This window comes from Mastomys coucha, unplaced genomic scaffold (assembly GCF_008632895.1).
Source record: "Mastomys coucha isolate ucsf_1 unplaced genomic scaffold, UCSF_Mcou_1 pScaffold9, whole genome shotgun sequence".
Classification (NCBI taxonomy): Eukaryota; Metazoa; Chordata; class Mammalia; order Rodentia; family Muridae; genus Mastomys; species Mastomys coucha.
This window is the reverse complement of record NW_022196915.1, coordinates 105,212,614-105,238,686: the sequence shown is the minus strand read 5'-3', so window position 1 is coordinate 105,238,686 and position 26,073 is coordinate 105,212,614. Positions and strand designations below refer to the sequence as shown.

The 26,073-nt window shown below is 45.7% G+C and overlaps 1 protein-coding gene across 8 annotated transcripts in view; it reads right to left on the bottom strand.

The window, feature by feature from the left end:
* Mbnl2 (muscleblind like splicing regulator 2) overlaps positions 1-26,073 on the bottom strand; it is a 160,478-nt gene that overhangs the window by 120,928 nt on the left and 13,477 nt on the right. Inside the window, exon 1 of one of the 8 annotated variants that reach the window (XM_031361151.1) lies at positions 9,259-9,340. The exons of 6 other annotated variants lie outside the window; for them this stretch is intronic. The gene's annotated coding sequence lies outside the window, so the exon portion shown is untranslated. Of the gene's footprint in view, positions 1-9,258; positions 9,341-26,073 lie in introns of those variants that run through there. One more of the 8 variants, XM_031361155.1, reaches the window with a different exon arrangement.

Sequence of the window (26,073 nt, the reverse complement as noted above, 5' to 3'; positions counted from 1 at the left end):
ATAAGTATGATACACAAGGAAAGAGGTTGTCACAGGCCTGGCCAGTGGCACAATTTTTCAAAGATTTGCTGATGTCAGATGGGACTTGGCAGCTGTGTTTCTGGAAGCTCAGGGTTGCCTGCAGTATTAAAAGGAGGAACCTGGAGAGAACCAGGAGGTGTGTGCGAAGCACCTGCCTGAATTAAATCCCCAAGTAGTTAAGGAGCACGCTTCGTTTTTGCACAACTGCTGTCGTCTTGAACAACTCATAACACTAAGACGTCCCACAACTAAAGATTGGTGTAAAGAGATAGAGCGGAGTCGAGGTCTCAGCTTCTATCGCTGTGACTGGACGTCTGACATCATGAAACTATCTGCCAGGACACGTAGTGGCCGTGAGTGACCGTGGCTGTTCTTCATAGAGTCGTGCAAGACATCAAAGCCTGTTCACTCACATCCAGTGAATTTCAGAGTCACGCTCTGAGTTTCCTCTGGGAAGGGTGGTCCTCACGGAGAAGAGTGACAGGGGTCTTGGGATGTCCAAGCGTACTTGGATACAGTGAGCCAGCATAGTGAGCACCAAGGACCTCAAACAATACCGTAACGGGGATGACGAGATTCTGCCTGGAGAAGACTCCCTAGGGCAGCACACCTCTCAACACTCATCCTGGAAGAGCTTGTAGAAGTGGGGAATTGTCCGAAGGCTGGAGCAATGGTTGAAGAGGAAAGGAAACACCCACGGGAAAACCCTACTGTAGTGATGGCTGGCCAAGAAAGACCACATACAGATCATGGGTGGCTGACAGCAGGCAGTAACCTTTTGGGGTCCGTGGGAACGGGAAAGAGATGAGGCAAAGAGAACTACAAAGCGTGTGTTCTGTGTGGGCAGAAGGACATGATGCTGTGCTCCGGGTGGAGAGCAACGGTCAAGAAGTCGAGGCCATTTGGAAATGGGGGATGGAAGCCACAGCCATGAGGTGTGACATCCAAGTTACTCAAAATGGCATCTCAGGCCACGGGATGGCTAAGAGACATGCATGGTCCCGAGTGAGGGCAATGGCAAATCAGACTTATGTATATCTCTAGGAGACTAAAGACAACCTGAACGGGACTGGGCACAGTTCACTTAGCTTCTTAGTCGTTACGGAAGAAGAGCAAGGCAGACACACAGAAAAAGCAAAAATCAACATGGGGGTCTCAAAGCCATCCAGCAGGAAGGGAGGAAGTGGCAGACCGATAAGAAGAGGGCAGCCTTCATGTCCGCTGCGGCAGGGACAGCAATGCGCAAGCGTGGATAGCTGATTTGCAGCAGGGACAGCAACGCGCAAGCGTGGATAGCTGATTTGCAGTGAAGACATTTTCTCGACTCTCTAGGTGGCGGTTTTTGTGGCTGTGGAGTGCAGATAAGACCAACCAAAGCACAGGCACATCTGTGGAGTACCAGTGGGCACAGGGACAGCAGAACAGCGGGACAGACAGACAGCAGGACTGCAGGGGGGGGGGCGCCCATGCTCTGCCCCTATGCTGGATGGGACCTTGGGCAGCTGTTTCTGGAGCCTCAGCTCCGCAGAGTAAACAGAGGATGAGGAGAGCAAACAGAGGAGGGGGTAGCCTCCCCAACTCTCCTTCCTACGCTCCCCTCTTTTGGGGGTTTGGAAGGAAGAAAACAGGAAGGAGCTTGGGAAGATGGTGGGCAAGAGTGGAAGTTGGTGAGCTAGAGACGACCCGTGGAGGAAGGAGGAAAGAAGACATTCGGTTCCTGGGATGAAAAGACAAGCTGCTCAATTCTTCCGCAGGGGTAGAAAGTGGGTGAGCTGAAGCCACACAACTGGAGAATCAGCTCTAGGTAGCTGCTGGCTGTCTCTGCCACTTCAGTCAGGTCAGCTGTCCACCCACCACGTGGGAGGGGTGGGGCTGGGCCCTCGGACGTCCCCGAAAGCGAGAACAAGGGTGTCGGTAGTAACGCAGCACGGAAGGAAAGCAGAGGCAGAAATATCAAGGGTGTTAGACAACAGGCTTCCATGGAGAGGCAGCCGGGATAGAAGACTCTGGTCTTGTGTCTTTCTTTACCCGTTCCTGGCTGGCTTAGAGCAACGATATGAGAAGAGAGATGCACACACAGGTTAAGGGTCTCCAGATGCCGTGTACACAACCCGAGAGTCCAAAGGCCGAGGGAGATTAGCGTTCAGGAGGCAACAGCTGAGGTAGGTGGTGAGACTATTCTCCCCTGTAGAAACTGTGTATGGCATCCTGGGAATCCATAAATATCTCCATATGTGCATATGTGTGGCTGTGTACACGCCAAGCCACAGCAGTGAGTGACGTCAGAACTGGGCGTGAACAAGAACGGTTAGACAAGGGCTCGGCACACTGCAATCACACGTGCTCAGAAAACAGAAGAGTCAGCAGCTTTCCTTCTACCCACGGCACGGCTGCTCAAAAGGTGCGATAAGAAACACACACAGGTGTCACTAGTGAGAGCCAAGAGCCGGACGGCCTTGGAGGAAGCGCGGCGTAGAACCCTGACAACAGCTCTCAACCTGGGGTTAGCATATTTAATGGTGAGATAAGACCAGGGTAGAGCTTAGAACAAACGTTTACTGAGCATCGTTTGCGACAAGGCTTTTCAGGTGGAAGGTAACACTGATGAGAACTATGACAGAGTTCAGGCCTAGTGGCCTGTGCTCTTTGGAGGAGGAGGTGGTGGCGGCGGCATGTGGGAGCTGGAAGGGTTGGTACAGAAGCACCTGCAGTACCTTCCAGGCCTCTGCTAAGCACTCCTCTGTTCAGTTTTATGGCTTTAAACTCAGGCAATTTCTATAGCTCCAGACAGCGATGTCTCCCAGAGACCCATTCTCTCTGCTCCTGTCTTTCTCCTTCGTCCTTCTCTTCTTCCCTCAGACACCCTGCATACAACACACAGGTGGACAACACAGAAGACCCTTCCTAAGAGACTAGGGATCTGGTGGCTTTCTATCTTCTGTGCTTCTCAAACCACCTTTATTTCTGTGTTTATTCCCAGTATAGGCTCTCGAGACATCTATTCAGGTTACTTCCCATCTTTACCTCCACTTCCCACCTCATCCCTACTTCCCACCTCACCCCTACTTCCCATCCTTACCCCTACTTCCCACCTCATCCCTACTTCCCACCTCACCCCTACTTCCCATCCTTACCTCCACTTCCCACCTCACCCCTATTTCCCACCTCACCCCTACTTCCCACCTCATCCCTACTTCTCACCTCATCCCTACTTCTCACCTCACCCCTACTTCCCATCTCACTCCTACTTCCCATCCTCACCTCTACTTCCCATCTCATTCCTACTTCCCATCCTCACCCCTACTTCCCATCCTCACCCCTACTTCCCACCTCTTCCCTACTTCCCACCTCACCCCTACTTCTCACCTCACCCCTACTTCCCATCTCACCCCTACTTCTCACCTCACCCCTACTTCCCATCTCACCCCTACTTCTCACCTCACCCCTACTTCTCACCTCATCCCTACTTCCCTTCAAACAATTAGCACAAAGGAATCTAGTCAGAAATGTAAGCAGATCGGCCCTATGCCCACCTACACTTGACAGTGAAAGAGTCTTGACATAGTCAACAATGGCCTTCATGGTTGGTGCCATGCCTTCTGTGACCAACAGTCGGCAACAGCCTTTGTGATTGGTCCCACGGCTTCTCTGCTAGTCTCTCTTCTTCACTCCTTCTCCCAGCCATTCTGGCCTTCATCTGGTCCTTGGGTGACCAGCCCATCCTGCCTCCACACTTTGACCTCCTGCATCCTTCTGCTGGGAACACTCTCCCAGACAGTCACGCCTTGGAGGTCACCCTCTTCCGCTGTAATATTGCACCAGTGCTCCCTGCTCATGCTGGCTCGCCCTGCCCTCTTCCTCCAAGGCCTTGGTCAGGATTCAATGCTCATTCACAGTTGGAATGTGATCAATGCTCATATACTTCTTCTACAGTCAGAATGTGATGCCTGTAAGAAAGGGACGGGGCCTGTTGTATATCCCCTGGTATCTAGCAAAACACCTAACTTGGAACATAGCAAACACTGGACAAATCCCTGCTGAATGAGGAGTGAGCACATGAATGGGGAACAAATGGCTGGACAGGCTCCAGAGCTCAGTCTGCCGCTTTGTTCCATCTTCAGGATGGGACTTGAAATAGTCCTCAGCCCCTGTTGTTCTTGCTATTATTTCTGCTCCCCAGGAATCCAGCTTCTAAGCTTTAAGAGGGAGGGGGCTTGGCACTTTCTAAAGCCACTTCTGTCCTTCAAGTTCTGTGGCTGTTCAGCGACTGGCAAGGCTGATTTAAGGAGAGATGTATTTTTAGGGACTCTTGTGAAAATCTTATCAACTCGACTTGTTTGACCTAGATTCATTAGCAGGCCCTTTGAGCCATGGGATCTAATGGGAGCATATGTCACGGGAAGGGGGACATTTGCAGAGTGCAGACTTGGGGGTCTGGAGGGAGTGGAGGCAGTGGTGCCATCCTCTGGCACCCGGAAGGCAAGGAGGGGCAGGGCGGAAGGGAGCTGAGAGGACTGAGCAGTCAGTCGGCACGAGCCTCAGCTGCTTGGGGGACACAGTACCTCAATGGCTGAATTATCCTTCCTCCAGTTTTCCTCCCACCAACAAACCTCAGAATCCGAGCTGTTTCTAAGCCAGGTCTGAGCGGCAGCCACCTCAGACTTCCATGTGGAGAGGAAGGCCCTGTTGCAGGTGCGGACCTGCAGGAGGGTGGTGGTGTTAGTGCCTTGGGCTGTCTGTGGAAAAGGCTGTTGAGCCTGAGAGACTATGAAGATGTCCTTAAAAGATGGCGCTCCACTGGCCTCCCTCTTTGGTTTGTCTTTTTCTAGCAAGCTGGGCGGCAGCTCAGAATAACTATTGCCCCAGTACTGGCACATCCCTGAGGATACCTCAGACAGTGGCCTCCTGTGAGGCGGGGCCAAAAAGTGTGCTTTCGAAGGCGAGGACATCATGCTGAGAACATTCCAGCTCTTGGCCTCTCTCCACTTCTGACCAACCTTCACTACTTGTACAGGACACAGCAATCCCAGGACAGAACCAGACATGTCACACTGGGAAGTAAAGTTCCATGGGTTTCTACCACCTTAGAAAGACAGAAACCTACTCGATTGAGGCATGTAGGTGCTGGCACAGGCAGACCTGTGACCCACACATGATGATACTCTATGAGTGCTGAGCAGAGCAAGTCTTCCCCACGCCCAAGGTTTGAACACAAAAAGCAGGACCCAGGAGTTCAGGAGCTACTGACAACAGCTCAAAAACAGATTTTTGCTTTCCAGAGATTTTACATAACTCTAGAAGAAGGGGGTGTTTGTGGGGAGGGGGTGCCATTTCCAGCCACACTTCTTTTAACTGCCATTGACATGGAGTAACTCGAGCCACAAGAATGAGTGAGTGGGCTACATAAGTGGGTTTGAATCACCAATGTGTCTTATCTTAAAGGAAACTGAACTGTCGGATACTGAAATCAACAACCAGTATTACTGTGTTTAAAGTCCGAACTCTGAGGAATAAAATGACCCAGGCAATTATGTATAATCTATAATGGAGAAGCCCGGACACATGTAGTCACTACAAGATGACATCAGTGTTCGCTGTGGGGTGGAGGGAACGCCGGCAGTGGGCACCTTGCAGTGGGCACCTCTGTCTCCTTTTCTTGGGCTCAGCTCCTTTTGTGGCTTCTCCACGGAGGCTAATCATCACCCAGCTCTGCTCTCCTGCCACCACCACTTGTCATCATTTCTAAGCAACTTCACCCAGTGCTGTGTCACCATGGTAACCATGGGCCAACAGTTTGCCACCGAGAACCAGAGAGAAAGGAAGCAGCTGTGCTATGGGGCTGTTTCTAGCCCTGGTCACCAGTCACATCTGGGTACCGAACAGTCTTCTTCCCATTTTATGGAAGGGGAAACTGAGGAACAGGTCCAGAGTCTCCTAAATCTTTCTATGGAGGGTGAAAGTGCCAAGGCTGAGGAGGGCACCCCACAACGCTGTGCCTGTTATTCACATTCACATCCATTGCAACAAACATCTAGTTGTGAGCATTAGGGTTCTGTCTGGGAACCAGGAACCCAGTAGACTCCACTCTACTGCTCTCGGCACAACTATCTGAATTCCCCATTTTCCAATACACACTTTGTACCCAGGTGCAAGCATTTTGGTTTCCAGGTCTACTGGCCAGTGGACTGCATCCAGCCTTGGTATTCCCCCCAACCCAGAGCATTGCATTTCTTTAAAAAAAAAACATATTCATTTCCTTTAAGATTTTTTTTTTTAAAGAGACACACTGCTGAGCTGGGAAATTAATAACCCGGCATAACCTGTGATACCACCCTGAAGACAAACTCTCAAGTCACTTGTTCATTATCTTCTGAAATGATTTTATCATCCATGTTCCCATGTGCATACTTCAATTGCTCTTCTAAGCCTGCTTGCTACTCAAACTGGTCTGACCTCTTTCTCAAGAGAACCAATGGCTGAGAATCAAACCAAACCTGACAGAGGGAGGGAAGGAGAGACATGGGGGAGGGAGGGAGGGAGAGAGAGGAGAGAGAGAATGAGAGAGGCTGGAGAGAGGGAGGAGAATTAGGGGAGAGAGAATATGGATCTGAACAATTCTTTGATATCCAGATTACTGTATCGCTAGGTAGTGAAGTGCTTTGGATATGTGTCTGGCATATTCCAAAAACCAAGATGGTTTACTTCTGTCCTGTCTTGGTCATTGGCCATGTATGAAGGGAAACTTGAGCATGCATTTACTCTATTGTTTTTAAAGTGCAACTTTGCTGGTACTGACCATTTTTAACGAGCAGTAGAATGTGAAGCAATAGTCATGATTACAATAGGGCTCCCGTGTGCGTGTGCATGCGTGTGTGTGTGTGTGTGTGTGTGTGTGTGTGTGTACATAATGGCATTTCACTTACTGAAAAGTGTCTTCTTGGTGGGGATCAAATCACCTTGCTCACACTTTACAGGAGGATGCCTCTGATAAGAAAGGCACTGCTTGGGCCGGGCGGTGGTGGCACACGCCTTTAGTCCCAGCACTTGGGAGGCAGAGGCAGGCGGATTTCTGAGTTCAAGGCCAGCCTGGTCTACAGAGTGAGTTCCAGGACAGCCAGGGCTACACAGAGAAATCCTGTCTTGAATCCACCCCACTCCCTACCCAGCAAAAAAGAAAGGCAGTGCTTAATTCAGTTCACAGAATTAAGAGATGCAACCACAAGCTCTGGACATATATTGAGACTTAACTAGATGAGAGCTGAGCACTACATGGGCCCATCCATGGAAGTGTCTGGAAGACTTAAAGAACACCAGGACAAGGTACTGCTGCATCTGGAGCCATGGCAGAGAGCCTGCAGCACCGCTGATGGGAACGTTGGTTTAGGTCACCGATCAGCCCTGCAGCAGGAATGGAAGGAAGTCTCTGCGGTTCCCACTTTTCCAGTAAGAATGACTCATCAGTTACAAATACTCTGTAAGCCTATCTACCAGCTCATCGCTGCCAGCCGCTGTCACTGGGCCTCCTCACTCAGCCGGCAAACATTCCAAACTTTTGCAAATTATAGTTCTTTTTGTTTTTAAACCAATCAGATAAGGCACGTCTATGACCCCAGGCTAGTCCACTGTAAGGATTCACCGCTCTCCCTGCTCTCCCTTCCCTGCCTTCCAAACAAGGAGTCCTTGGAATGTGTGTGTCTGTGTGGATGGTGAGCACTGACTCAGCCGCCCTCTTCCTCCACCCCAAGCACACAGCTCATTAGGTAGAAGGCTCGTTAAGTTCCAGAGAGAGAAGGTGGCCAGCATTTCTTCCTCCAGAGTGCAGAAAGGAGAGGCTCTTCCTTGCTTAGAGATTGCCCCCTCTGGGAGGAGTTTGTCTGTTTTTCAGAAAAACGGACAGAGCTGAGAGTTCAAAGAACAGAGCTGAGAGTTCAAAGAGCAGAGTCTTAACTTGTGTACATTACAAGCCAACAGAGAGATCCGGAGCAAGTCTCAACTGCCTTCTCAGCCTCAGTTTACCCACACACAAGTGGTCAGCCTAGGCAAAGTACCTGTTGCCAGGCCCAGATCAGGCAGCCACGAAGCCAAGTGTAAACATTCCAGCCCCCAGGAACATGGCTGGACTGCAAGTGGTTGGTAGCCCAAGAGAAAGTGAAATACTTAAGTGGCGAGTAACTTAAAATGTATCTATCTTCGAGAACACCATAGCCAGTGGTATAGCACAAAGTAAGATCTAAGAGCCTTTGAAAATAAACAAGGAGGCTTGTTAACCCTTCCAGCCCTGAAGAGATCAGAGCCTCTCTCTGCTGCTATGTGGATGCTGCTAGAGGAGACACTAGAGAAATACTGATCAGCAAGCTACATCAGGCTCCTTCTACCTAGGACACGCTAGCAACTGTGTTTCTTGCCTCTTAGAGAGGGGCGGATCTCCAGGGAGATGCCTGTGACCCGTGGGGAGATTCTTTGCTAAGCCTCGAGCAGAAGCCAGGGTTCATTATAGCTAATAATCCGTCTGACTCTCTAGCCCTCCTCAGAGCAGCTAATGATGCTGCTTCTGAGCCCAGAGCCTGCAAGGCTCAGAACACTCTGACATCACTGCCACCACCTCAGCTGGGAAACCCATGCACTCATTTATTTACTGAAAAATAAGGAAATCGGCTGTGTAAGCCACGGCAGAGCAGTGTGTTGTGGCTGTCCGTTGTAATTGCGCGTCTCAGAAGAGGCACGACTGCTTCCAAAACACCCATCACATAGTTTTATCTCTCTCGAAAACTTACACTGTCTGAACACAATACCGTAAATTAAAAGGAGATTGAGAATTGTAGAGGACCAAGTAATCCTACAATCTTAAGAGTCAAAAATAAAGGAGAGGGCACATGGAAAGAAAAATGTCAAAAAGGAAGTTCAAATTAAATGTTTAGATTTTTTTTAAAAAGTGTTCTGGAAACACGTTTCAAAGCTACAGTAACTAGAACTGATTTTGCTTCACTGAAACTTTTACAAGCAAAATCTTTTTGGTCTAGCTTCAGAATGTTGCTAACCGCTTTTCTTCCTTCCAATCACTATAACTAAATCCTTCCGTCTGTATCTGAAATTCAGTGAATTACGGTTTATTTCCACAAAGAAAAATCATAATTATTATCAAATTTGGAAATGTTTTGTTCTAGCTTGCTTCTCTATTGATGTAATAAACACCACAAGCACAAGCAATTCAGAGAAGGAAGGCTAGATTAGACTTACATGCTCCAGTCCAGCATGGAGGGAATCCAGGACGGGGACTCAGGGCAGGAGCCTAGAGGCAGGAACTGAAGCAGAAGCCATAGAGGAATGCTGCTTACTGGCTTGCTATCTTATACAGCCCAGGCCCACCCACCTAGGGACGGTACCGCCCACAGTGGGCTGGGCCACAGACACGTCCACAGGCCAATTTGCTGAAAACAATTCTGTAAGTGGGACTCCAGCTTCCCAGACGAGTGGATGTTGGTGTTAAGCTGACAAAAGTTTAACCAGCACATGTCAGTCTTATAAATGTTGTAACTAAATATCTAAATGCTTCTTAGCAGCCTTAAATAATTAAAATTGGACATGTCTAGAAAAAATTAGCTGACAATTCCCAAGAAAAATCTAACAAATTTTCTCAAATGTAAGTTTCCAGAAAACAATCTTCTGATCATTTCTAGGAACCAGTATACATGCTAATGCCATGTCTCAAGAGACTGCTGTATGTCACTATTCTATAAGGATAAAAAAAATTTAGGAAGAAAATTATTAAACTTGAAACTTCCTTAAATATTCTCTATGAATAATGCCAAAGTGTCTTCAAATGGGACACTCTGAGGCCCCACGAAGCCAGGCCTCCAAAACGTGAATGGCAGCGATGAATAAGAATGCTTTAAGTTTTCTGTCACTGGTGTTTCTAACGTATTCGTATTAACTGGAACAATCAGAGTTTCATGAGAATGTATGTTTTTGCTTGGCAACATTTTTCAACTATGAACAATTTGAGACAAACATTTTGCAAACCCAACTACACATTCCTAACAGGGGTAGACTAAGGAAATGTAAGATGTAAGATTGATGGACGGATGGGTGGGTGGACAGACGGATGGATGGACGAATGGAGAAATGAATCACAACAAGAAAAGGATTATTCATCTTTTTAGGTGTATATCACAAATTTTCTTTAAAACACAGACTTTACATGTAACCGATCTTAAGTGTACTAATAGAAACTTCATTGATAACATTAAAAAAACTTATAAATATGTAGTGTTTAAATAGATTTTAGCAAGATAAAAAAATCTGATGCTGGTCTCTATGACTTATTAAAAGTCTCTTGGGGACACTTGTAACCACTCTACAACATAAAATACAAGCTGCTTACAAATTTCTAAAAGCCAAGCGCTGAGAAATTAATATGTAATGGGACTATATGACACAGCTATTGGACAAAAAGGGACAAGTTTTCATCTGAACATGATCTGATTATAGACTCAGAAAACCCAAGAAAATTTAATTTAATCCTCACGTGGAAAGAGTGGGCTCAGTCGGATGGCTGGAAATGAGATTATTGAATGAAGTTCAAAGGCAACAAGCAGTTTCTACCAGTGATCAGGTAGAATATATAATAAAATATTTAATTATGTAGCTTTATAAACATAAAAGGCCTGGGAATAATTCTAGCTGAGGAACATACTGGACAGGCATAAGCAAGAGTGAGTTTTACTTCAGATGTGAAGTGATATTTGAATAAATCCCATACAGGTGTCCATTAGCTCTCTCTCCAGTCTGCTCTTGTTCCATTTCCCCCTGGAGCTGAGGGGCTCAAATCCCACGCTAATAAAGGATTTGTTGATTTTTTAATGTCTCTGTGCTAGGGACCAAACCGAGCGGCTTGCATATACCAGGCAAATTCTTTTCTCCTGATCTCTTTCTCCAACTTTATCATTTTATTTAAAATGGAGAAATGGCTCGGCAGTCGAGGGCATCTGCTTCTCTCGCTGACAACCTGATTTGGGCTCCTGGCACCTAATCTGGAAGCCTCACAACTCCAGTTCCAGGGTATCAAGGCCCCTCTTTGGCCTTTGCTGGTACTCAAACACATATGGGTGGCACGCACTTACACAGACATACCAGCATACACATAAATAAAAAAATAATTAAAATCTTAGTTATTAATCCAAGTTATAGGCTCAATTCAATTTTGTTAAAATCTCCATGGTTGTTTCAGTGTTAGGGAAGGCTGGTGTCAGTATGCTTAGTTTGGTATTTGTCTGAAAGAAGAAACAGAATTAAACGGAGAATTCTTTTTTTTAAAAAAAAAAAGTAGTCACAGTACATGGGAGAGATCTTAGAACATGAGGGTGTTATTTAAGATAGTGAGAGCCACACTTGATTAGTGCTGAAGGAAGAGACACGTAAGTCAATGGAATCAACTAGAAACTTCTTAGATCTGTAAAATGTATTATGTGTGTACACGGGTGTGCATAAGCGCACCTGTATTATGTGTGTACACTGACTGGTGTACATATGTGCACCTGTACCGTATGCACATGGGGTCACAGCACAGCTCTGAGGAGTGCATTCTTGCTTTCACTGTGAGGCCAGGGATTGAACTCAGGCTGATAGGCTTGCATGCAAACCCTTTAGCCGCTGAACCCTCTCACTCCAACCTTCAATTTGAAGTTCCCTGAACAAGATCTTAGTATATATAAGGACTTAGAAAGAAAGATAACAGAGCTCTGTGTGGAGAAACAATGTTCGATTCAACAAGCATTCCTTTGAAAATTAGAAAATACCAAGAGTGAGTTAACTTGTGAACCAAATGTATGCTCTGCCCCAGTAATTCCCCACCTGATTTGACTACAGATATAACCAAGGGATGGGGAGGGAGATAGGACCCTCTGTTGAAAATGGGCACACATGTCCCACTGAGAATCAAAATTATTGCAAGTGAATACAAATTATACAAAAGCCAATGTTTACTGTTGAAATTCTGGGCTTCTGATTACAGCTGAAGTCTGCTTGAATGCTAAGTAGACTTACCTGGCCCCACAGAGTCTCCAGTTCAAAGAAAATGTTAAGTTTTATTAGGAACCAGCACATGTCTTGAAGTCTCCGTGCTTCTACTGGTCACGACTGAGGCCAATCCCTCAGCTTTTTCCAGCAGCAAAGGCAAACCGAGAGCTGACAGCCTAAGGGTATCCCCTCCAAGTGGAAGAAGCAACGGGAAGGAGGTGGGGCCGAGCCTCCTGCCAGGCATGCTAGTGAAGTTACCTCGACAATAGGAAACTCAGTAAGGCCTGCTGGAGACACCCATGGGACCACAGTGCTGTCTGAGGCTGCTGCATTACTGAACTGCATCAAATCACATCAGGGGATCTACTCAATGCTTATGGGGAGATGTAAGAGGTGGTGCCCTGGCTTGAATCCAGGGGAGGCAGGCCTGGGCACGTCTCTTTTCATTCAGCAGGAGTGAATACACAGAAACAAACAGCTAGCAAGCTCTGGAAGGACTGAGCTGGACATGCCGGCACCAGAGGACTGAGAGGATGGCGCAGGGTTTGTTGTTTCAAAAGTAAAACTTAAGAAACAGTCATGTTGCTACATAGTTTTCATTTTCAATGAAGATCAAGAAAGCTGAAGTCCAAAGAGATAAAAGGAAGAGAAGAGGGGTTGCAAAGGAAAGAAAGAGCCGAGCAAGCCTGGGGCTCCCTTGACATACCGTAAAGAAGGGGAGGCCACTGACTTTTTGACTGGAGAACTAAAGTGAACTTGATAAAATGCACTGTCAATGTTCAAAGTAGAATCCATGAGATGGAGATACATAAAGTTATGGACCACAGAGCATTAAAAAAAAAAAAAGGAAGAGATTAAAATAATCCAAGAGCCATAGACGAATATGGAAGTCAGGAGACAAAGACCCCATCAGAAACTATTAAATGTTCATGCATGAAAAATAATGGAATAATAGAACAAATTAAATCCAAGCAGCGATTCGAGGAAGATGGGAGAATGTAGATACCAAGAGATACAGGAGTACATACGTCTTGGCGACTCCCAGGCACAGCTCAGGGGTCCGCACTCTCTAGCAATCATGAGGCAGGACAATGGAAGATCTATAAATTATTGAACTCCTCTGTCCCCAAATTAACCACAAATGAACAGTTTCCAGTTTCTCTCTGATGACACAAAACAGTAGAAGCCAATAACAAAATGTCTACGCTTTAAGGGAGAAATGCAATCACCATTGCTAAATAGCCAATCACATCATTTTGTATGAAAACAAAAGTGCTCAAGATATGTAACGGATTAAAAATAGAGCATATCCTCAAGTCAAAAAGTCAGAAATTAGAAATCAGAAAACTAGAATCCAGGTTATAACCACAGCAGAATGTATAAAAGTAAACAATTTGAACCGACTGATTTAATATTAAGGCACAAGAACTGTTGAAACAAATATGGTCTCAATATATTGGAAGTATAAGGACAGCATTATTAAAAATTTAAAAGTGGATTTCCTAACCATGTAGAATGGCTGTTCCAAATACTTACTATATGATTTTAAATACCTTTTTTTTCTGGATGAAGATGAATAAACTGAAATATAAAGAATCTAAACTAAAAAAAAAAAAAATCCTACAAATTCCCCTCGGGCCTTTAAGTTTACAAAACATGTAATTTTCTCATTTCTAAAGTGAACATTAGGTCAAATATTACTAGGCTCAGGGGATGGTCATTTTTGTAATGTGGATGCACCTCCCAGAACTTCAGAACATTCTCAAATGAAATAAGGTGGAGAAATAGTGAAAATATGATCTCACTAAGCCTGGATCCGGTTCTATTGTTGAGAGCCATGCTCGCTTAGACATCACGATAGGCATATTAAATATCACGGTCTGCTGTCCAAACTGAGTATCAGAAATTATGTGTTAGTGAAGGCAAAAGTCATGAGGTAAAATACAGTTTAGTATTTAAACAATGTAATGATAATTTGGATAATTCAGAGTCACAGTAAGTGGGTTGTGGTGGGGGGTAGCCAATGTTTAAGAGATCAAATAAAAGAAGCCAATGGCTTGCAAATTGTAGCTTTCTAATAATAGTGAAATTTGCATAACACTTTTCATAGGCTTGGCATAAAATGTTAAATTATAACTGCTTATTATTGTTTCTAATAATAAAACATAACTAATATAAAATTATCCACTAAGACACTGTAAGTGGCAGTGGGAACATGTCATGAAGGTTCTGCTCTGCAAGCCTGTTACTCCCTTTGATCCCATAAGACTTTAGAAGGGAAAGAGGGGCTCTAAGAAGGGTCTTACTTTGATTCTATTATTTTCATAGTGATGACTAATATACAACTTCTGATCTTTCAGGGTTTACACAGAGACACTGTGCTACTGTGTGGTCTCTTTGGGGACCGGTAGTCCACGGTTTGGAGATGGGTGGTGAATCCTGAGTCTGGGCTATCGAGGACCTGTAACCACTGTTTGGTGTGCTTCAGCCAATTCAGCTATTGAGCCAAGTACAAGAGCCTCAACCCCAACTACAAAATATTATGAAGAATAAGTTGTTAAGGGAAAAAATAAATAATTCCACGCTAAACTGGGGAGTCATAAATACCAGGAGTTGCTGCCAAGAGATATTATTTCCCGTGGCACATAGAGACACCAGACAAGAACAAGGCTGTCCCATGGCAAAGACAGGAGTAACCTTACAGCATGTGGTGAGAGAGTGGCTGAAAACTGTTGTTTTAGTTTTTGACTCAGTATTGTCTAGATTTAGGTAAACTTATTTGGGAAGATAAAATTTATAGGAAGATCAATCGACTAGTCTATAGATTCGAATACTATAGAAAGATTTAAAGTAAAAAATAATACTAATAAACCAAAATGTGATTTAAAATGTGGAGTAAATGACATGGTTAATTAATTCCCTCTATTTGTCTGTCTGTCTGTCTTCTTTCTTAAAGCTGTTTAATAAATGAACTAAACAAAGAATCTACAGTCCTAAGTTGCTTTAATAGCAACACTACCACCGTCCTAACCATGACGCCTTAGGTTGGAACACATGTACAAGTGCTTCTGTTCTATGGGTATATTCAATCAATATGCAGGAGGCCAGAGTCCACAGTGGAGCACCATCTCTCAAAACCCCAGCAACTCTGGCCTGCAGCGTCCACCCCGGCTTGACAGCACAGTAGGGTCAAATGACAACACAGAATTTTCAAGATCGAAGTAGCATACCCTTGCAAGGGAACAGATATTTTTCAGGGGACAGACATCTTTCAGAGGACAGACATCTTTCAAGATTCTAACATTGTGAACATGACACGAATCCCGAAGCTTCTCCCTCTTAAAGAGAATGGAGCAAGCACACCACCCTGTCGTCTTTTAGAGAGTCATCGGTTTTTAGCGAGTCGTCGTCTTTTAGTGAGTCGTCGTTTCAAAGGAGCACGCTGGGCGTCCTCGAGCTCTCCTCACACGATTACTTAGATTTTTTTTTTCATATAATTATTACCATGGATATTATCAGCTGATATTTACACAGGATTTTACCCAGTGAATAAGGAAGCTTCTAGCATGCCTATCTGCTTAAATTCCACAGGCAGACAATAGGCATTCAACAGATGGACTGTGACACAGTGGTAAAGAATTCCAACTGCTAGCTTAATTCTTGAGGTTCGACAACACTTTCTCCCCAAGACTACCAGCACTGGTGGGTCCCACTGTGACCCTAGAAGTGATTCAGATTTATGATCCACCCACTCCCGTGCTATTTTTGGAACAGCACTAAGTGTATTAGGACAATCTCCTGGCTCTGTGCTAAAAACAGACTGTTAGTAGCTCATAAAGCCAAGGTCTGTGTCCTTCAGCAGGAAGGAAAACCACGTTTGGGAGGCCTGTCTTCAAGTGTCTTTCTTGGGAGGCACAGTAGGTCTTTCTCTGCACAGGGTCAAAAATTCAGCAAGAGAAATTAATAAAAAGGAGGGAGGGAGGGAGGGAGGGAAGGAGGGAGGGAGAGAGAGAGAGAGAGAGAGAGAGAGAGCAGTAGCTAACATCTCACACTGCTGAGCTCCCCAGCTCTTGCTACTCAATGCAGAAAATGTCCCCCTGCAAGAGTCCTGTTAATAGCTTGGACAGATGGCATCTACTCAAATCCAAGACTTGCACTAGATTGGTTCTTATGCCAGTTCAGATGGGTGAACTGTCCAGCGTTAGAAGCTTTGCTTTTCTAGTCCATATACTAGGACAGTAATGTAACATCCATCTCTTGGGCCCCCGACAGCAGTATACTTTTTTTAAAAAATGTCTTTGAAAGTAAACGTTGAAGTCCTAGATCATAGCAGACACTTTAAGGGTGGTCTCATACTTTTTGGTCTTACGTGTTGTCATTTAGCTTCAAGATGAAAGAAGGTGGTGATGCTGTGGGCTTGGTCTGATTTCCAAATTCATTTCAGTGGAGGGAAATGAGTGTTTCCTCATCTTACCTCAGAAACTAAAATAATAATCACATTTGAATCGAATGTGAAACACTAAAACACAATGTCACAGGACCCATTTCAGGGTAACTGTCCTCTCCAACAACAACAACAACAACAAAGAACAAGACACATTCAAAAGAGTTATAAAATAATTTTGTTCCTAAAAGGAAGTAAAAATAGAAATGTATTCTGTGTAGCTAAACTCAGCTCAAATGCTCTTCTCCAAGGAAGACGTAAATTAAGAGACTTAAGTAGATATCACGCCTGTAGAAAAAAAAACAAAAAAACTCTATCTGTAGGGTCTTGAAGACACCCAGAAATGGTGTCACCAGTGACACCTAAGCCATTTCATAGGCAATGAGGATGTTTCTTGAGAGAGACTTGGATGAGCCAGTGCCAAAGTTGGCAAATGAACGCCGGCTGGTCCTCCCTTCCCCCTCCCGACAGACAGCACTAAGTGATCCCAGATTCTTTTCCCCTTCAAACTTAGGCTTGGCATCAAAGAACATCTCACAACAAGTTTCCAGGCAGACAGCCACCAGAAAGTGATCAGAATTCCCGTGTGAGTTGAAACTGCCCCCAAACTCAGTCAAAGTTTACCACTGAACATTTATAAAATTAAAACATATAAGGAGCTTGCCTGGAGAATAAATCAAGTCTTAAATCGACCATAATTCTGATACAAATATTTACCCTACTAACATGACCAAACTTCTCAGCCATCTCATTGACATTCATTTAGATATAAATATCTTAACACCACTTATAAATCATTCTTATCACTTCATTAATAAGAGCTCCTTAAGGGTCATTCTTAGATAATATACCCTTGGCCAGCTCAAATTGCTGTATGTCACCATAATTAACGAAACTGTACATCTTTATGAATGGTGTGTAATTCAGTTTCTTCAGTAGTTAGATTGAAATAAAGTTTTATCATATGTTACATTCCTTTCCTTTACATACATAATCCTCCCCCAGCCTATAAGGCACCAATTGCCGGATAAGCCTCTATTTTTATGAGCAGTGAGAAGATGTACCCAGAACTGATTTCTTCAAAACAAGCACCGTGAAACAAATGTCTAATTCTTTGGCCAGTGTGCCCCAGCCTCAAAACAAACAGGCCATTATACGAGGGGCAGAGAACTGAGATTACAAAGCCAATGAGAAACAAGGCCCATTATCAGCTGCTCTCCCTTGCAGAACAAAAGTCACAAAGGCACCTGAATATATGAAAAAGTCGGAGTTTCCAAGTTTCCTGCAACCTTCCATGGCTTAAGGCAGTCACCCCGAATGCACCTTTCCCTCAGGGTCTCTCATTTTGAGCCATCCAACTATGTGACCATGCTCTGGTCTGTTTCTGTCTCCTGCCCTTCACATTGTTGCTTTCAGACTCACCGTAGCCTGTGTTACTCAGAACAGCTACAAAAGTCATGGTGTTTGAAATGCAAGAAACCATGAACTGAAAATACTTTATGAGTTGGTTTTTTTTAAACTTTTTGACGCCCGGTACTATGTGAATAAACTAAATATAAAAAAAAAATCACGCTGGAATTTTCCAGGCCGTCGTATGACCTCACCCTGTAAATTAGACTAAACGAGGAGGAGTTTTGAAACCACCATTATTCAATGTCATGTGAGACGTTTTTGTTGTTGTTTTTTTTCCCCCTCAGGCATTTCTAGCTCAGGGGGAGACTAAAATCCTGTCCACAGCATGGCCACGAGGAAGGATGGGGTTGCTCTGCAAGGTTTTGCCCTGCTATGGAAGACTCGTACATGCCTAGCAGCTAGGATCCAGGCCCGAGTTCCCTGTGTTCTTTTCCCCAGTCTTGCAGAGCAGTAATGAGAACAGCGATATGTGCCAGAGGTAAACATGGCCACTCCCAGCCCTGTCCACACGGCATAAAGCAGTCTTGTTTCTCCTTACCTTATTTGCTGGCAAATTTAACTCTTAATTTGTGTGGCTTTCCCCTGAAAGAAGGAAGCAAGCAAGCCGGGAGAAACAGAGCTTACGGCTTAATGCTCAATTGCCTGTTAGTTTTAGTTTATAGATGAGACTTGATATGTCCCAGAAGCAAGTAATTAGAAGGACTATGTTAATTAGGACTGTAATCTTGACACCTTTCCCCCCTTTCTTTGCTCACTGTCCCCCAGCACAGCCGCCAAGACTCTCTCCTCTCAGAAAGAGTAACCTGCCCTTTGATCTGCTGCCCAGGAGACAGCCACCCACCCTGAGCCCTGTCCCCTCTAACCTCGCCCCCATCTCCTTGAGGTTGACTGTTCTGCTCAGTGTTTACAGCTTCGAGGCCGGGCAAGGGCATCTCTGTGGCCCAGCACCCTGAACAGCAAGCATCTGGCACAGGCTGTCTGCCCACCTCAGGACTGCTAGCTGGGAAACACCAAATGGAATCTTATAAGAAAATAAGGACCAAGACTGTTGTACCCTTCAGGGCAAACTGAAAGTCATCGACTTCAACTGCACTGGAACTTGGCGCATTCAAGAAATAGTGACTGAATCAATTTTTCACCCCCACACACAGTGTCCGTGGATTTCATGGGCCACAGCTGCAGACAGTCCCCTGGGGAACTCAGGGGAGGGGGACCTGACTGGGTCAGCAAGCCTGAGCTTCTGCCAAGCCTGGGGGTGGAGGTGGAGTCAACAGGCAAAATGGCGGGTTCTCCACGGGAGGCACTAGGGCCTCCTTCTCCTTCCTCCTCTGCTTTCATTTTCCTTCTCTCAGGAGCTTTCAGAGGATGATGTCAGTGGAAAATGACTCCACCATGCACGCCAGTTATAGTAGCATCCCCACAGATCCAAGCTTAACTGTACTCAAACTGTCAATCAGGCAACATAAAGGAGGAAAAAAGTAAGTCCTTCTCAATCTAAGCTCTTTTAAAACTATTAGGTGTCTCCAAGCCCTACCCTATGGGCTCCAGAGAATGAGGTGATTCATGTATTACATTAACTGGAACATACAATCCTACACCTCTGTTACACCCCAGCATCCTCCAGGACTGAAAACGGCTAGTCTTCAGTAGTTCCGGACAAGTGCCAGCTTTACACTGTGCCCTACAAGATCACATGCTCATGGTGAACACGGTATTTCTACAGATGTCAGGTAGCAGGAGAGGTGGTGCCCTACCTTACCAACCATCTAAGAGACCAGAAAGTGAAGCCCCCCTGAGCCAACCACAGGACCTCATCTGGTGGTTTGACCCTCAATAGAGAGCTCAGGCTCCTGCACAGAGGCGCTCCTGGATGGTGACAACCACATGGAAATGGCCGAGGGACCCTCAGCGACAAGCCAAGTCTATAAAGAGAGCAGGTTACTGCGTCCAAGTACCCACTCCTCACTTCCTGCACACAGCCTCGGGAACAACAAAGGAAAACCTTAGTGACTGTGCCTGGTGTTTCCAAGATCCAGTCTATAATTGACGGTTCTAGAAGTCTGGGAATGTGGGTGGATTTGCTCCACATCCCACCCACTTCCTTTCAGCTAAGCCCGGGCTGGGGGAGACACCCTCTCTGGTCTGGGAGTGCAGGCCGGGCCTTTCCTTGGCAGCTTTGGAAGGCATCGGAAGCATGCTGAACCAGGCACTCTCCGAGGAACTCCATGTGTGCACACAATAGGAGCTCACTTCCTCCTATTGGCTTTTGTTCCAGCAGTTTCCTTTGATACAGGAGGTACTCTCTGGCAGTGCTATCTCTTCCAGGCATACTACTCAACTCAAGCAAGGTCTACTCCAGCTGCAGTCAGACCCAACTTGGCTACCTTAGCTTGGCCTTCCCGTCTTCACCTATCCCGGATCAACACAAATAAAGTCAGTCAGGGTTCTCTGGGCACAGACAGGGTCTTTGGCACACACGCACGTGCATGTCATGTGTGTGTGTGCGCGCGCTCATGCGTTTGTGGGTTGATCCATAGGCCTTATTTCTGACTTCTTGATCGGCTTCCGATCTATCTGTTATGCTTCCTTTCCATGGCAGCAGGACATGAAACAAACAGATTTTAATCCACATTCTCTGAAAGAAAGGACTGGGATTTGTGAAGATGACTCAGAATGTATTTGAAGAGCTTTCAGCTATATTTTGGTTGGGACATTTTTTGAAAACCTTTCAAGTAAAAGCTGAAAAGACTTTCGGTCCCAGGGTATTATACACTTCCATTTTTACTCCCTATTCGGTTTTTGAGTTTCTTTTCCACTATTCTGTTCCAGTTTCCCCCAGATCAAATGGATTCTACACCACATTTGGTTCTTTGTTTGTGCACGATCCAAAAATTGTATGACCCAGAGCTCCAGCAAACACCTAACTTTTGAAAGTCTCTCTGCTCTTGATGGGTTCTCAGTTTTGGGGTGCAGGGGTGACTTCTAACACAGGCAACTAAGTCATTCACCACATTCAGGAAGGAAGGGGGGGGGGGTCCGGTTCCAGGAAGCACCTGGAAGCATGCACCCTTGTTTATTCTTTCTCTGGGTAACAAAGCCATTGACCTTTCTCGGGGACCAGAGGGTCAGAATGAATGACAGATACCACAGGAGTATTTCTTAGCTCCAGAGAAAGACCATTACTCATTCATTCATTTCCAAAGTTAAAATTCAGGAGCTAGGTCCTAACATGGTCTAGTTACCATCTGCTTGAACAACCTAAAATCAGGCTGAGTGGAGACAGAATTAATTTTATCTGTGCCAAAACCGCTCAAGGCATGGCCTACTATGGAGACTGTTCAAGTGCTCCATTTTCACACATGCACTATGAGAAACCCTTCAGCTATGGGCCCTCCTGTTTCCAAAAGCAACTGCATTTCAACTATGCTAAGAAATACAATGATCCCTTTAGTCCGAGATAACATGTTCCAGGGTCTCGCCATTTCTACCAAATGTAAACATACCCCGAAGCCTAGCATAAAATTCTTTTTGCACCATGTAAGGCCTTCTGCGTTCTGCCAAAAGAACAACGGGGTTTTTGTGAGGGAAAGCAAGAGTTGAATCTGCAAAAATGCTTGAGTTGAAATCGCTGACCTTCCTAGAACTCCTTAGAGGGCTGTAGGTGTACACCCATCCCTAGAAAATGTATCTTAACATTTTCTACGCCTGTGATTTTTAAATTTGGGTATGCCTTTTATGTAGGTGATCACATTTAATCTTACTCTGCAGAGAAGTAGATAACACATCCTATTTGAAAGATGGGGAAACCGAAGTTCAAAAGATTAGCAAAGTTGCCTAAAGTGTGCATCTGGTCTGCAACAAGGGCAGTGTTTGAATGTGGAGCCTGAAAGGCCTCTAGGAAGGAGAGCTAGGAGGTCTGTGAAGAAGGTGTCTAAATCACTGGATTCTTCCAATACATGTAGATTCCTGGGCCCCACCCCAGATATCTCAAGTTAGTGTCTTGGGGCACAGGCCAAGAAATCTCCTTTTGTTTTTTGTTGTTGTTGTTGGGTTTTGGCTTTTGGTTTTGTTTTAATTCAAGCTTCCAAAGAGTTTGGGCTGCCAACAAAACCAAGTTTGAGAGCAGTGTGATCAGCTTTTGAAATGGGGATGGCAAAGGTCATGTTTTCCTTCTCCTGGAATCCCTGATGGGTAAAGTGGGCATGGTGCAGATACTTGGCCTTGTCACATCGCTTCAAACCTCACTCTGGCCTTGACCATGGTGTGCTTGTCTTTTACTTGGTTTTCAAGTGGCTAGTCTCTCAAGGGGAAAGAAACTGGCCAATCCACTTCGTGAGTTGTATTAGCCATCCATCCTCTGCAGAGGAACACAATCAAAAGCGTCACTCCTGCGACGACCAAGCAGCTAGAACTTGCTCCTCGAAACCTTCAGACACCCCAGCCTTCCTCGGACCAGCTCAGCGCTCTAGCCCCAACCTTCCTCAGACCAGCTCAGCGCTCTAGCCCCAGCCTTCCTCGGACCATTCCCCTTAGCTGCCAATATTCCTCTGCAAAGTTTGAATAAATAAATAAAAATGATAATAATAAAGACCCCTGGTTGAAGATGCTGGGGCCGAGCTGGCCTCCCTTCAGTATATAAAGCACTGCTTCACAGAACTGTGTATACTCCCAGGGTGACAATGCATTCAGTTCACATTGCAATGGAAAGTTCCGCCTGTGTTTGGGCAGATGATGAGGCATGGACTGGTGTGAGTCTGACTCCTAGCTCATCCTCATCTAAAGAAATGCCTGCCTTGATAATAAAATACTTCATCCACTCCACCTTATTCCGAAAACATTTGTTGGGGTTGTACTAGTTGCCAGACAACAGCTTACACATGCCATACATGAGGATTACTTCAAGACACACTTAGCAAGGCTCACCTTCAATTAGAAATAGGGATCAGAGCGGCCTACTGGCCTCTCCTCAATACACTTATTCTGATGAGAACGACTCACTTCCGACAAAACCCTGGATGCTTCCTGGAAAAGCATTTAGATCTCTATTTACCACCTGCCACCAGACCTACCTGGCTTTTCACCTTCCCCACCACCAGAGAAGCAAGCCTCTTCCTTTAACTGCTCTCAAACTCTTTCTTCCCTGTGGCTTCAGGCACTCCATTCCCAGAAGCTGCTGCTGGCTCAAAGGTCAGCAGTGTTCTGTCGGCCTAGCACACCTCCCTACAAGCCCCACCAACCATCCACACCCTGTTGCCTCTCCCCTGTCCGCTGCACCTCTTTTGATTGCCGTAAACACCACACGCTCTTCAACAGTTACACATCCCATACTTGCAGGAACTTGTAGTCCAGTGTTCTGCTCACAGCTCTTCCTAACGTGTGCCCAAAGGCCAGGCCTGACTTCTTAACCCCCACACCAGGACTGCATGCCTGTCTCCCATCTTTCTTAAACTTCAGAATCCCCCATTGTTTCTCCCAACTCCTTGGTTATAGAAACCCTTAATGCAGGGCAAAGTGGATAACATCACCTACTGTACAGACTCCAAGGCACTGAGAGATGTCACAAATGCCATCATCCGCTATGTATGTATGTGTGTGTCCACAAAGAGCCTAGGATATCCCCTTAAATACGCATTCTCCGAGGCCGTGCCACCAACTTTTTTCTAGATGACTTGCGTCCTTAACAAACTCCTGTTTTCATCTCAAATCTCAGCCTTCTGCATATAAATACCAAATTCACACCATGGCCATGTGTGTCTGCACCCCACAAAGCCTACATCCACACTTCTCAGAACACCTGGAACCCATCCACGTCACCGGGTGTTTCTGGTATCTCTGTGTCTCCAGGTCACTCGGTACTTTTCCCCCTTGCCCTCCAGTAAGTCCCACCCAAGCCCCTGGTGCCTGGCTCTGCATCAGTACACCACTTCCTGGTTCTTCTACATTCCAGGTCCCGGAGCCTTCAGGGCTCACCCAAGTACCCATCACCTGGGTCTAAATCAGCCGTAAGCTATGACTGATCCTATCTCACGTCTGTTCGCAAACACCTGGTGGCTGCTGCACTCTAATGAAGTCTGAGGCCCTCGCTGGAGCATTCAGAGACACCTGCAACTCAGTCTGTGCCAAGTGCTCCCTGGCAGGCAGGCTGTGGTCCAGAGAGGTATGCCTGGGTGCTTCTGAAGTGCATGGGACTCCATGGGACTTCCCTGAGGCCACTAAAGATGCTGTCTCCCCCAGGAAGCTTCCTCTGGCTTATGTGGATGACCGAAATCTTTTCACAGGGGGCTTTGTAACACAGGTTACACATGTAACCTTTACCACAGTGACTTGACCACAGTGGCTTTAGCATGGCGGCTTAACCACGGTGACTTAGCCACTCACTTACCTTCCCTCTCACACACTGTAAATACCATAAGCGAAAGGAAAGGGAAGATTCGAGCAACACCTTTCCGCTTATGCCTTTCTTGTAGTATACTGTTCCTGTAGAGTTTTTCATAGTCAACAGAAACTTCAGGAAGTAGAAAGCCATGATATTGCAGGCCAAGGCTCAGTGACAATGCCATCAGCCCCAGCCACACGTCGAGGGCTGTGACAATGCCATCAGCCCCAGCCACACGTCGAGGGCTCTCCTGTGGGCAGCCAGCACTGTCTACTCATCTCCTCACGTGATTCTAGAAAGATAACTGTGATCATTTTGACTTTTAAAAATCTTCTCTGTGTGTGTGCACGTTGTCTGTGTGTGTGTGTATGTATGAGAAAGAGAGAGAGAATCTGAGTGTGTATGTGAATGTATGTGTGTGAGCATGTGTGGGTGTGCAATGTGTATGAATGTGGGTATGTGTGAGAGTATATGCGTGTGAGTGTGTGGATATGAGTGGATGTGATTGTGAGTGTATGTGTGTGTATGTGCACGTGAGTATGGGGGTATCAGTGGATGTGGTTGGGGGTGTATGTGAGTGTGTGTATGTACATGTATATGTATGTGCATGTGAGTGTGTATATGTGAGTAGATATGGGGAGTGTGTATGAGTGTGTGTATGTATGCTCATGTATATGTATGTGTTCATGTTTATGTGTTTTGCTGTGTGTGATATTGTGCCTGTGAGCGCACGCGCGCGTGCGCGCGCGCGCGCACGCGCGCACACACACGCACACACACAGACTGGCAGTCAATCTCAGGAACTGCCTACTATTTAATTGAGACAGGGTCCCTCATTGACCTGGAACTCACCAAGTAGGCCAGAGTGGCTGGTGTGGCCCGGGGATCCACCTGTCTCTGCTTCTTTAGAGCTGGGACTAGAAGCACACATTGTCTTGCCATGCTGCTTTATGTGGGCCCTAAGAATCAAATGAGGCTGCAATCTTACTGACTTCTGCCATCTTGCCAGTCCTATTTAATTTAATTAAATTAAATTTTTGAGATTTTTTTTTTGAGATACACACTCCTGCTACCTAAATAAAGTAACAGGAACTAAGAGCCACACTATGAAGGATAGAAGACAGAGGGCCATGATCTGAGGGACCTGCTCACTCTTCTTTCTACTAATCTTAAAATCCAGATAGAAAGAAAATCATCCTAACAACTAAACTTCCACACATTTGAATAAAACAAAAATGGAGAAAAGGAGATGTTTTATGTAAAATAAAAGGGGCAGCAGTAGTAATTCCTGAAGTCCTTATCACAATTGAAGATTTCTTTCCTTTTCAAGTTTGAAACATTCATTTCCTCAGGGCCCAGGGGCACATGTCCAGTTGAGTGGCATGGTCTTTTGCTGTTCTGGTTTCTAGTGAGATCCAGTGTTTTGAGAATGGGATCCACCCACTTGCAGAAGCCCAAAGCGTAAGAAGAGACATCCATGAGGCAGAAGAAGCCTGAGTGGGAGCAGAGGTGGCCAGGAGGCTTCTGCATGAGCCTTCCCAGTATTTTATAACAACCAGCAAGTGGAAGCCAGCTACACAATCTTTTTATTAAACACAGATATGACCACAAATCCTAAGTGTTTAGCCCACCCGATCTCCACAAAGCCAACATGCACCCAGATGAGAAAAGTGAGACACACAGGCAGGGTTCCAGGGCTCGGTTCACTGTCTCCTTGGTCCTATGGTTCCGAGAGGGTGACCATGTTCCTCTGGTGAGGCTGGCTTGCTACACTTCAAGCTCTCTCTATCCTTGCACCAGGGCG